At 41.5% G+C, this 13,383-nt stretch overlaps 1 protein-coding gene and 1 pseudogene across 1 annotated transcript in view; both read right to left on the reverse strand.

Annotated features, from left to right (window-relative positions):
• Positions 1–13,383, reverse strand: part of KDM7A (lysine demethylase 7A) — a 79,043-nt gene that overhangs the window by 47,210 nt on the left and 18,450 nt on the right. The gene's annotated exons all lie outside the window — the stretch shown is intronic.
• LOC132345135 (large ribosomal subunit protein uL16-like) overlaps positions 1–13,383 on the reverse strand; it is a 31,470-nt pseudogene continuing 18,087 nt past the window's right edge.

Here is a 13,383-nt window from a genome sequence, read left to right on the forward strand (position 1 = left end):
GACTTCCCAAATAAATTAATAAATTAAAAAAAAATCAAATTAAACATAAAAATTAAATATCCCTAAACCAAGAACGTTATTTCAGATCTTTGAGTAGATCTAAAAGGAACTATCACATGCGTTTTGGTTTCCTCTCTCAGAAGGAAGGATACCCCCACCCCTCAGCCCCATTAACAGAATCCTACAGTCACAAAGGCTTCCCTGGTGGCTCGCCTGCAATGCGGGAGACCAGGGTTCATTCAATTCCTGGGTCGGGAAGATCCCCTGGAGAAAGGAATGGCTATCCACACCAGTATTCTTGCCTGGAAAACTCCATGGACAGAGGAGATTGGCAGCCTACGTACAGTCCATGGGGTCGCAAAGAAGTCAGACATGACTGAGCGATAACACTGTCACTTTTCTAAGTCCCTACAGCTGTAACAGACGTGTTAAGAGCACGAGCAGTAGGGCACATAAGATGCAGAACTCCGAAAGCAAGTTTTCTAAGAATAACTTTCGGTCTCCTTTAGTCTCTCTCTCCATTTCTCTTACAAAACCTTCCTTCATATACAAACTGCTCCATTTTTTCCTAATGGCAACATGTTCAATGTTTCTTAGACTATTGTGAGTGTGTGTGTGGAGGGGGGTGCCTTCCTGTGGGGGTGACAGTCTGACCTTTGCTGACTAGCTTCCATCTACAGAACACTCTCTGTGCCTTTTGGTAAGTGGGACAGTGACAACTTTAGCACTTTCTATTGTCTTAACCTTCTGAAATTGTTGCTTAGCTGGCTTTTTTGTGTGTGTGTGACACTTGACAAGAACAGAATTGAATTAATGACTAACCAGGATTCCCTGGGATCTGCCAAATATCCTTTTTTTTCCTCCTGATAATGCTCCCATTTATATTCCTTCCTCTCAATGTTAGAAGAGTTGGAGGCCAAATTTTTAAAGATCTTCCTGCCAGCAGACTTCATTAGATATTCCTCTTGCTTCAAATCCTCTCCCCATTCCTCACCAAGCAATCTTACAGTCCTCTCCTTGGTGAAACTTCACTCAATCACCCCACAGAAAGTTCTGCAACACTTTATTCACACACATCTCTACTCGTGGATATCTAACACTGAGCTGTTTTACACACCTTACTTCCTGACTTGAGCTCAGACTTCTCCCAGGATCACTTACAGTGCCCTCTCAACATGATGATCCCAGTAAATTTTTGATTATTAACTGTGCTGAAAACTTATCTGAAAATTGATCCATTGTGGCAAAGTTACAGGCAAGTTAAAAAAATATATATATGTCTAGCTTGAATTTCTGAAGAATTTGGTATAGGAACTAAAGGCAACACAGTCTGTAAAAAAAAAAAAAAAAAGTGGGGCGGGGGGACAGTCTTTCAATGTACGATTTAGTAGATTTCTCATCCTTCCTTAGATGGTAGAAGGATGCAGTAATGAAATTCACTCATTTAAAATTTTGCTTCATTGCAAGTTTACACCTGTGTTTCAAAAGTTCACCCTTCTACCCAAAACTAATTTTTACAACTTCTCCATAAAGGACTGAGTCATCCATTGTGCAAGCCCTAAAACCTCACAGTAATATCACCAAAGGGGCTGGGGAGTGGCCTTTGAGATTTAACTCCAGGAGTAGAGAGGTTGGTTTATAACCTACTCTTCCTATTTCCTTCCATATAACTCTGGAGTCAGCTGAAGCCTTGGGACAGCTATAAGCCAGGCAAGGACTACCCAGTCCAGTTTCAAGCCACCAGAAAAACAGGGGTCAATTGGCTTGAGTGGGATGCACAGATTTTGGAATCAGGAAAACCGATTTGATGTCTAGCTCCAGTAGTTTTGACTTTGAGCAACATTTTTAATTCCTCTGAGCAGGAATTCCCCTAGGACTAAACAGGACAATGCAGGTAAATATGTAATGCCTATGGCTTAGCGTATAATAAGCAATGGTACAGTAAATACATTAATAGTAACCATTAACATTATTATGCTTCTATTAGGTACCGATCACAGCTCATACAGCTCTGGGCTTATTACCTATGAGGTCTGAGCCCACACAGGAAACTTGGCCTCATGATTAGGCTTAATATTTTTTCCTTCAGTGATGTCTCTTCAGAGTACACATTAGACACTCAAATGGCCATTCTTAAAAGGAAAAAGAAGATAATTCTTTTTCAATTTTTAATTACGTTTTGATGGTTGAGTCCTCTGGAGTCAGTCTACCTATGTTAAAATCCTGAACTATGTACAACCATGTATAGACCTGGGTAACTCTCCTTGTCTGTTCTTTGACTGTAAGGATGGAAATGACAGTATCTCCCTCAAAGTTAAGCAAATTAATTAAGTTAATAAACAGAATATTTAGAATGAAACTGTAGAACAATTGTTTTGCAGGTCCAAAAACCTTACTTTGCTTATTGATTCTGGCTTAACAGGTTGACATTCCTGCTAAAACTATACTAGAATGCCAACAGCCATTTTCACATCTAAACTACGTTTTATGCAGTGTTTTAACCCTAAGATACTTTATTATCAGGTATCAGCTAAAGCAAAAATTTGTAATTTGCATGTATGAAATATTTTCACTGAAAATCAAACTGGCAATTTTAAATTAAATCTTTGGTTCAGAAAAAACCAACTCCTGTTATTCTCTTGCATATAAACTGTTCATAAAATTAAGTGCTTTTCCTTACAAGTTGAGCATGACATTGAAGATTTCATTTTTGACACATCAAAGCTATTTACTGGCATATTTTGTGCTTAACTATATTTAACAAAGATTTTGAATGAAGTGCATACTGAACCAAATTCTTTCAGTTCATAATAATCTCAGAAAAAATGTGACACTCTTCCTGCCTCTAACAGTTGGCTCATCCTTCCAACCGTCCTAACGGCTTCCTGAGTTATTTCCAGCCAGCTAACTAAGAACATTCAGGTTACCAAGGGTGAGGGAGGAAGACGATATAAAAAGGAATTGAACAGGGATTTCTTGGTGGTCCAGTGGCTAAGAGTTCATGCTCTTAGTTCATGGGAGTTCATGCTCCCAATGCAGTGGGCTAGGGTTTGATCCCTGGTCAGGGAACTAGATCCCATGTGCTGCAATTAAGACCTGGTGCAGTCAAATAAATAAATAAAACTTTTTTTTTTTTTTTAAGGAATTGAACAAAGAACATGACAGGAAAATAAGAGGGACTGAAGAACCAAGAGATGAGCTCACGGATACAAAACACACCCTTCAAAAAAGTGAAAATCCTGCTGGTATACTTCTAATAAAACTTGTACCAGGATGAATGTGTGAAACATACACATCAAATATAATTTACGTTACACTATTTACCCCCCAGAGCGCAGAAAACATGCTTGTCACTGCCCGACACCTGAATACATAGAGGCGGCGATATAAATGGTAAATAAAGGATCTTTGTGAAAGTGGCTCAGTCATGTCCAACTCTTTGTGATCTGATGGACTATACAGTCCACGGAATTCTCCAGGACAGAATACTGGAGTGGACAGCTATTCCCTCCTCCAGGGGATCTTCCCAACCCAGGGACAAAACCTACGTCTCCCTCATTGCGGGTGGATTCTCTACCAGCTGGGCCACAATGGGAGCCCAAGAATATGGAGTGGTAGCCTATATCGTCTCAGCAGGTTTTTCCAACCCAGGAATCGAAATGGGGTCTCCTGCTGTGCAGGTGGATTCTTTACCAACTGACTATCAGAAAGAAAAGTACTACTGTACTTTTCAAGGTACTATAAGATTAAAAATGTTTATTTTTGTGTTTAGCTTTTACGTATTATTTGCGTGAAAAGTATTATAAACATATTACAGTACAGTGCTGTGTAGCCAACTGTGTTAGCTGGGTACCTAGGCTAACTTTATTGGACTTGCAAACAAACTGTACTTATGAACCCGCTCCTGGAAAGGAACCTGTTCCTATTAATGGCACCCCACTCCAGTACTCTTGCCTGGAAAATCCCACGGACGGAGGAGCCTGGTAGGCTGCAGTCCATGGGGTCGCTAAGAGTCGGACACGACTGAGCAACTTCACTTTCACTTTTCCCTTTCATGCATTGGAGAAGGAAATGGCAACCCACTCCAGCGTTCTTGCCTGGAGAATCCCAGGGACAGGGGAGCCTGGTGGGCTGCCGTCTCTGGGGTCACACAGAGTCGGACACGACTGAAGCGACTTAGCATAGCATAGCATATGCTGTTCTACTCTTTAGCAATCTGCTTTTGGCTTGTCCGGCTACGTGTCGGGTATGTCTATAGTGGCTAAGGAAAGCTATAATGCAAACAGTGCCCAGCAGATTTGCTACTTCACGGAGATAGACTATACTTCTATTTATAACCAGTGAAAGAGCAAATAAATGCCATCCCAAAATGAATATTATTTGAGAATTTAGTAAGAACTTTGTAAATCATCCTGGGGGAGGAAAAACTTGTCATGATGATAAAGGATAAACAGAAACAATTATATAAAGGTATGTTTAGAAATGTCCTTAATAAAGGAAGAATTAAGAACTATGCCATGAGTCTATACATTACTGCCTTCATGTATGTTTTAATAATTAATTTAATGAGAAATTTAAACTCCACATCTGCAGCTATAGGATTAAAAAAAATCTTGATTTCATAAATGCCTTCGTGTATTTTTCACTGATTTCTCAGTTCAGTTCAGTTGTTCAGTCGTGTCCAACTCTTTGCGACCCCATGGACTGCAGCACACCAGGCCTCCCTGTCCATCACCAACTCGCAGAGTTTACTCAAACTCATGTCCATTGAGTCAGTGATGCCATCCAACCAGCTCATCCTCTGTCGTCCCCTTCTCCTCCTGCCTTCAATCCTTCCCAGCATCAGGGTCTTTTCAAATGAGTCAGTTCTTCCCATCAGGTGGCCAGAGTACTGGAGTTTCAGCTTCAGCATCAGTCCTTCCAATGAATATTCAGGACTGATTTCCTTTAGGATTGACTGCTTTAATCTCCTTGCAGTCCAAGGGACTCTCAAGAGTCTTCTCCAACACCACAGTTCAAAAGCAATCAATTCTTCAGTGCTCAGCTTTCTTTACAGCCCAACTCTCACATCCCAATAACTAAAAGTAAAAACCATACAAAAATCTGTCCTAAAGCAACCTGAATCTAGAAGTATGAGAAACATTTGCAGAGTTCAGTTCCTTGCTGAGAAACCACAAGACTTAAGGAGTTAACATCTAAGAAAACTTTTTCTAAACCCATTTAACACTCAGTCTATCTGTGGGCTCCAAGCCTGGCTATGCATTAGAATCTCCTGTGGAGCTTTTACAGGCTGTGCGAGGCAGCCTTTCAAAAGAATGAGGCGGATCTGCAAGAAGGGATATGGAAAGATCTCCAAGACATGCTGGAAAGCAACAAAAGCCAGGTGCAGAAGAGTACGCCCCCACCCACCCATGCCTGCATGCCTGCAAATGCAGAGTACAATGTGTGGAACCATCTGCAAAAAAAAACGTGTAAGAGAAAACTGAATGGATACAGAATGGAGGGGAGGGACAATTGCTTTCACCATGCAACTTTCAACATCTTTTTACTGTGTTTTTTTTTTTAAATTATTATTTTTGTTTTGCTTTGATAGGAAAGTAGGATATACTGGTGGGCACACGTAAGGAGAGGACTGTGCCAGGCTCTCATGAGCGCAGGGCCCACCATTTGTCCAGGGAACATGACCAGGGATGTATTTGACTCCACAGCCACCCTGGATGGGCTGCTTTTCTATCGTGTTTTCAAATTCACTGGCATTATACTTGGTAAATCTCCACTTCTTGGAGATGTGGATCTTCTGGCAGCCAGGGAACTTGAACTTGGCCCTAGGGAGGGCCTTACTCACATGCTCCTTGTTCCGCAGCTTGGTGCGGATGGACACTATGACTTGGCCAGTGTCGACCCTGGCCACTGTGCATACCTGTCTGGAGCCCATTAGCTCCAGCAGAGCATAGCGTCTTGTTCCTGTGGATAACATGGAAGGGGTGGAGCCACATTTGGATGTGAATGCCATCTTTGCCACTGCTTTTCACCATGTACTTGCTGGCACAAATACGGGCAGCCTCCAGCGCTTCAGAGGAAAGTGGCTCCTACGCATCTGACACTGTGGCCACAGAGTGGGAACTCAGCTTCTTTTGGCTTCTTCTGCCCCAGGTCAAAGATGTGGATCTTAGCATCACGGACACACCTCGACCGAAGCCAGACTTTGAACAGAGCTTGTTCTTACAGTACACCAGGAGGGGCGGTGGCCATGGTGACACCAGGATCTTCGGGGAAAAGAGCTGCTTATTTTTTCTTAAAAGAAAAAAATACATTCTTGAGCCCCCCCTTAGATCTACAGGGAAAAGTTAATGGGTGGTACCTAATAATCTTCATTTTTAACAAGCTCCCCAGGCAATTCTTTTGCTCAGTAGAGAAATGGCAGTTAAGGAACTATTGATCTAAAGCCCTAGCAGAGAGGCTAGGGCGATGCCTTATTCACAGTTGCTTCCTGTGAAAACTCTGTTACTCCAATTAGACTTCACATTTCTTAAAGATAGGAGTAATAGTTGCTTCTCTTGTGGCTCAGCTGGTAAAGAATCCGTCTGCAATGCAGGAGACCTGGGCTCGATCCCTGAGTTGGGAAGAATCCCTGGAGAAGGGAAAGGCTACCCACTCCAGTATTTTGGCCTGGAAAATCCAGGAGGATTCTCATGGACTATACAGTCCATGGGGTCACAAAGAATCTGACATGACTGAGCAACTTTCACTTCACTTCACTAATAACTTAGAATTTCCTATTCTCCTCTGATCTACCTAAAGCTGACTATACAGTATACAAAGAATATTTACTGATTGACAGAAAGCAGAAATTCCAAGCACATTAGAGAGGCATTAGTTTGGGCTACTATCCTGGCCAATATTCTAGGATACTCAAATTAAATGTGAATTTTGCAGATATAAAGGGATAGAAAACAGATGTGATGGGGAAAAAATAAATAACAGATGACTTTTTCTTTCAAGATCTTATTTTGAAATGTCCATACTTTTTGTTAATGAAAAAGAATGTAGTATTATTGGATGTTCAAATTTAGTCATGGGTATTTATAACCATATTGTGCAAAAAAGGATCTCTGTTCATTACAGATTTATATATTATGCCCATTTATTCTGTTCTCCTTTCTTGTAGCTTCTAAGTGTTCCTATCTTAATTTTCCAAGTGGGGTTATCTACTAGAAGAATACATAGATTAAATAGATTATAGGTTGAAACAGATTTTTAAAAGATGAACCAATAGCCCAGCTCACAGTTCTGTTGTCCACTGTGAGTATGGGAAGGAAAGCTATATTTTCTAGGGCCTAATGTCTCGTCAAGGCTATGGTTTTTTCAGCAGTCATGTATGGATGTGAGAGTTGGACTGTGAAGAAAGCTGAGCACTGAAGAATTGATGCTTTTGAACTGTGGTGTTGGCGAAGACTCTTCAGAGTCCCTGGGACTGCAAGGAGGTCCAACCAATCCATCCTAAAGGAGATCTGTCCTGGGTGTTCACTGGAAGGACTGATGGTAAAGCTGAAACTCCAATACTTTGGCCACCTCATGCGAAGAGTTGACTCATTGGAAAAGACCCTGATGCTGGGAGGGATTGAGGGCAGGAGGAGAAGGGGACGACAGAGGATGAGATGGCTGGATGGCATCACTGACTCGATGGACATGAGTTTGAGTGAACTCCAGGAGTTGGTGATGGACAGGGAGGCCTGGCCTGCTGCAATTCATGGGGTCGCAAAGAGTTGGACACGAATGAGCAACTGAACTGAACTGAATGACATCTACAGAAGATTTAATGTATAAAGGGCTAAAAAATCACACCCTGGGATAAAATACAACAGCAAGTCATAAACTTTTATATTGAGGTCACTTCAGTGATGAGTCAGCTACAAAGGACAGGAATCAACTCAAGTAGATCCAGTGCCCTAGTAACCTTTCTCCTCTTGTAAACAGTCTTCAGTGCCCAAACCTAAGGGAAGAGATTACATGCAGAGCCAAGCCAAGAGCAAGGATTCATCTTAGAGAACTTCCTGTTGGAACAGAAACAAAAGTTTCTGAGAGGTCTACTCAACACCCTTAGCAGGCTTTTTCATTCTCAGTGAAGAATGAGTCAGAGTAGAGGTTTGGATCATGGAAACCTTGACATAATCCTTAACAAGTATCCCTACAGGAAGATTTCAAAGAACTTCAACAAAATTACAAATCAGAAGTACTCAACAAAAGCAAAATGGGTGGTGCTGAGTTGTCCAGAAAAGTCAGCAGCAAATAGTGCACCATACTATTTCAAAACACACTGTAAGAGCAAAGTGTAAAGTCTGTAATATGCAGGGATTTTTACCTATTAGATCCATTCTGAAGAAAATGTATTATTATAAGTTCCTCAAAGTTCATTTTGTAATTTTTCTTTATTTCCACTAGAGGTCAGATGATAGATGATTGGCAAATACAAGAAAAATCCAGGCAGTCCTTGCTTTGCACGGTAGTGTGGGGCCATAAAAACACTTAGACAAGTTGAAACCACACAAAGCTATCTTAGTAATCGTTGGCAAAATCACAACTGTCCCTTGAGCTTCAAAAATGTTGTGAAAACACTCTTACTGTTAATTGTAACGTATAGAGAAATGAAAAATTAGTAAAACATTTATTTAGTACACTGTAATTTAAAATATGATGCTCTTAAGTGTACCTTCACTGAGTGCTTCTGGCTGCACATCCAGAGCCTCTCAAGGGGCGGCAGGGTCAACACTCTTACCGTCAGTTACTCATTTTACTATTTCATTTATGCTCAATTTAAATTTCACTTCCAGAAACATCACTTTTTGTTCTTTGCTGGACTTTCGTCTTTATTGACCACTTCCCTCTTTTGATCACCCCACTTTGTATGTAAGATGGGTAAGATGTCGGCTTTATCGGTGGGAAAGCAGGATGCAGCACAACACCCTTTCCTGTCTGGGCGTGAGCTGAAGGACAGATGCCCAGCTGTCACTGACATACTGACCTGCTGACCTGCAAACTGAAGAGCTAGCAGCAAACTCTGTTCTTTATTTGCACAGTTAATATATCATGGTGGCCAAAATTTGAATCGTGTTATTGGGGGACTGGTATTTAACTAAACCATGGTGATACAGTGATGTAAGGAGAAATATATATTTGGTCTTCCTTCCTGGTTCCTTGCACAACAGTACCTAAAACCTTTGTAAAGTTCCTGAGTGACAGAGGAGCGTCTTTTGTTATTCATAACAAGCCCCTCTCAACCACACTTGAGTTTATGCTAATACGGTGACCCTGGACGGGACCATGGATAGCTTCACAATGGTCAAGTTGCCCAACCGACTGTGTGTTTAGAGATTTAGAGTTTTCAGCCCATGTCCAACCTTCAAGGAAGGGAGAGAAGTTGGAAATTAAAAAAAAAAAAATCACCAATGGCTAATGATTTAATCTATCATATCTACGTAGTGAAGCTTCTATTAAAAACCCTACCCAAAGGGTTTGGAGTGCTTCAGGGTTGGTGAATGCATTCAGGGGCCAGAAGAGTGGCATATCCCCAATTCCAAAGGGACAGAAGTATGTGGGACCCTTATGACCTTGCCCTATGTACCTCTTCATCTGGTTATTCATTTATAACCTTTATAATATCCTTTATAATTATATAAAGAATAGCACAAAGGGAAGTGCTTCCCTGGGTTCAGTGAGCCATCAGAGCAAATTGTCAAACCTAAATAGGGAGTCATGGAAACCCCCAATTAGCAGCCAAGTCAGACAGAAATGGACATAACCCACGAATTCACTATTTGTGATTGGTGTCTGAAGTAAGGGGAGCAGATTAGTTGGACTGAGCCCTTAACCTATGGTGGTGATGTTGTATAGGTGCTAAGTCATGTCCAACTCTTTGCAACCCCATGGACTGTAACCTACCATGCTGCTCTGTCCATGGGATTGTCCAGCCAAGAATAATGGAGTGGGTTGCCATTTCCTTCTCAGATGGCATCTTACCGACCCAGGGATCAAACCCGTGTCTGCTGCATGGGCAGGCAGATTCTTTACCACTGAGCCACCAGGGAAGACCCCCAAATATGGAACATTTCACAGTTAACCTGTGGGGTCTACTCTAACTTCAGGTGATCACTGTCAGAGTTGAATTAAATTGTAAGACACCCAGTTGGTGTCTACAGAGAATTGAGTGTAGAAAACCCACACATTTGGTGTCAGAAGTGCTATAACCAGAGAAACAGTTTTCCTTTGCATGTTACTGAAATCTGTGCAAATCAGAACCACACAAAGTACGGACTGCCTATACAGTATTCTCTAAAACAGTATTTCTGAAACTGTCCCACAGGAGTTAAGGTTACACACATAAAGATTCCACAGTCAACTAAGACTAGGGAGGTGTTGGGCTGAGATCAAATCACTTTATTTACCAGAAAAACACCTTGGAGAATTCAACCAGCTGATGTGCACACCGCATTTCGCAGCTGGGGATCAAGGTGGTGGTATTATTTCCCACCTTAGGAATGTGTTATAGAAGTTAACGTTCAGACTCACCAGCTCTGAATATTTACTACACATTTAATGTCTTATAATTACAATTGTTATAGTTTAAATTTACATTTTTTTTAAATTTACAATCTTTACAATTGGTACAAAGTACTGGTATATTAAATGTTTAGTAAAACCACTCCCTTAACACAGGATACAAAATTAGCAACAGCATTACCAATCACTTACAGCATACAGTATTGGAAAACATATGAGCAAGAAAAGTCAATAACTAATAACACACTAACACTTTTGAAAACTATCTCTGCCTCTCTCTTTTTTTGCACTGGGGATCCAGGGCTTCTGTAGTGGCTCAGAGGGTAAAGAATCCTCCTGCAATGCAGGAGGACCTGGGTTCTATCCCTAGGTTGGGACAATCCCCTGGAGGAGGGCCTGGGAACCCACTCTAGTATTCTTGCCTGGAGAATCCCCATGGACAGAGGAGCCTGGCGGGCTATCGTCTGTGGTCGCAAAGAGTCAGACATGACTGAGAGACTGGGCACAGCACCACAGAGAGGATCCTAGTTCCCGATCAGGGATCCTTGAACCTATGACCCCTGCAGTGGAAACTTGGGAGTCTAAACCACTGGACAGCCAGGGAAGTTCCTAAAACTATCCTTTTAACCTTAAAAGAAACTTATCGAGATGTTGTCTCATATTTCCCTTATCACAATATAACTGTGTGTGTGTGCTCAGTCGCTCAGTTGTGTCAGACTCTTTGTGACCCCATCACGACGTAATTAACAAATATCGATAGGGCACTTCCTAGGCGCAAGCCTAAAAACTGTACCCTTACTTTAAAGGGCTGACAATTTTACCAAAATACACAATAAGAAGCAAGATACACAATATCACTACGCCACACGTCTGATTTTCTTCTGGGCAAAATTACCTATCAGCCAGGACCACCCTTCTCCACAGAGCTTCTTTCTTAGGGTTAAAAATTTAAAGCTACCATCTAGCATTGTGAGCTCTCTGACCTCAAAAATGATAACCATGCCTGCCAAGCCTGTTTAAGTGATATCTGCAAAGTCCCTTTTGCATTGCTTGACTCCATTCCTGGCTAGGCCCATCCAGTTGTCACCAAGGTATCAGAATGAGAGTGGGCAATTTAAGAAGACCTCTTACTGAATTCCCCATCAAAATCTTGAAGTTTTTCTCTAGGTAAGAAAACAAAATCAGAAGCAGCAATAGGGACCAGCTAAAGAAGATAAGAGATAGCAGGAAAAACATATATCAAGGAGAGAGATGAACACTGTTAAATGAATGCCCATCTGACCTGTGGCAATATAGTGCACAAACTGTACAATGCATGCCAGTAGCTCACAGAACAGAGGATAACTTGGGTCCATGATGTTAAGACATTAAAATTAAGTGGTACAGTATTCTATCAAGAAGAGCACAATGTATTGCTAAAATCCTTCTAAAAATAGTTGACACATAAAGAATTTTAACTCCTGAGTAACTTTTCTGAGGATACTCAGCCACATTTCACAGTAGAACCTTGGGGGAAATCTTGTTTAAGTAGTCTATAACATTTCCCAAAGATGGCAATGCCATTGCTATAGTTTTTAATACGCTAATCTGTAAAATGTTAACACTTCATTGCAGTTGTTCCCAGGTTAAAGGTTACCTATTACTATGAAATGTTTCTAGCATTTTAAAAAGTAGGGATTCAAAAGGAATAAAGGAAGGGAGAAATAAAACAGTTTCAAATTAAAATCATATCACACAGAAACTCCAAGTCAAGGCATCTTTCTAAGGTAGTAGGACCAGAAAACTATTCGGTGAAGTAAGCAAGCAACTCTCACATTCTACTTTGGGAGTCATGGTCCCAAACCATCTGCACACAGACATAAGTAAATGAAAACACTCTTATGATACAGGCATAGTAATGTATATTATCATATACTGCAATATAACAGACTGTCATGCTATTAATAAGTGGAATCCAAACTCTACTTTTGAATCCATTATCTTTCGACCATTTACTTATGATTGATCACTCTTCAATTAACAATTTTCAACCCATTGAGGTTGACACACAAATCTGAGTGGGGTGTCCAGAGGGGAGGTCATCTCTGGAAGCACTGGCAGGCAAGTGGAAAAGGGGGACAGAGAAGGGGAGGAGGCCACAGAGGGTACCTTCAGGAGCCTTTACCCCTCTGGGGACACCTGGAAGATGACTCCATGCAGAAGGGGCTTCAGGTGGTCCCAGCAGTGGAAGAGGAAGCTAAGATATTTATCCACTGTCTCCCAATCAACAAAGGTTAAGGGCTATCCAGAGGCATTAACTGCCCAGAATTCCCAGCCTGCTTCACATGGTAAGCTGCTGAGCACCTGGAGCCAGAACAAGCCCTCAGGTCAATTCTCAAGTCTTTCAACAAGAAAGTATTCTAGACACAGGGACAGAGAGAGAGCTGATGATGTTATTCAGTTGCTCAGTTGTGTCTGACTCTTTGCAACCCCATGGACTGCAGCACACCAGGCTTCCCTGTCCTTCACTCTCTCCCAAACTCTGGGAGAGACAGAGATGGAAATACAGAAGCCAGGGGAGATGGGTGGGGTTCAGGTGAGCCTGCTACCTGGGTGGACTGTAGTCGAGCCAAACTAATGTGCAGCAATACTGAATTTGGTTACTCTTTGTACGTATACACATGATCATCTTAACATTCACCGTGCTCTTCATCCTTCTGTCCATTACTCCTCCAATCTCTCTGTGATGAATAATGAACAAGTACATACATAAAATACATATGATGGGTGTGGAGAAAAGGGAACCCTCCTACACTGTTGGTGGAATGCAAACTAGTACGGCCACTA

This window comes from Bos taurus, chromosome 4 (genome assembly GCF_002263795.3).
Source record: "Bos taurus isolate L1 Dominette 01449 registration number 42190680 breed Hereford chromosome 4, ARS-UCD2.0, whole genome shotgun sequence".
In the NCBI taxonomy this organism is placed as follows: Eukaryota; Metazoa; Chordata; class Mammalia; order Artiodactyla; family Bovidae; genus Bos; species Bos taurus.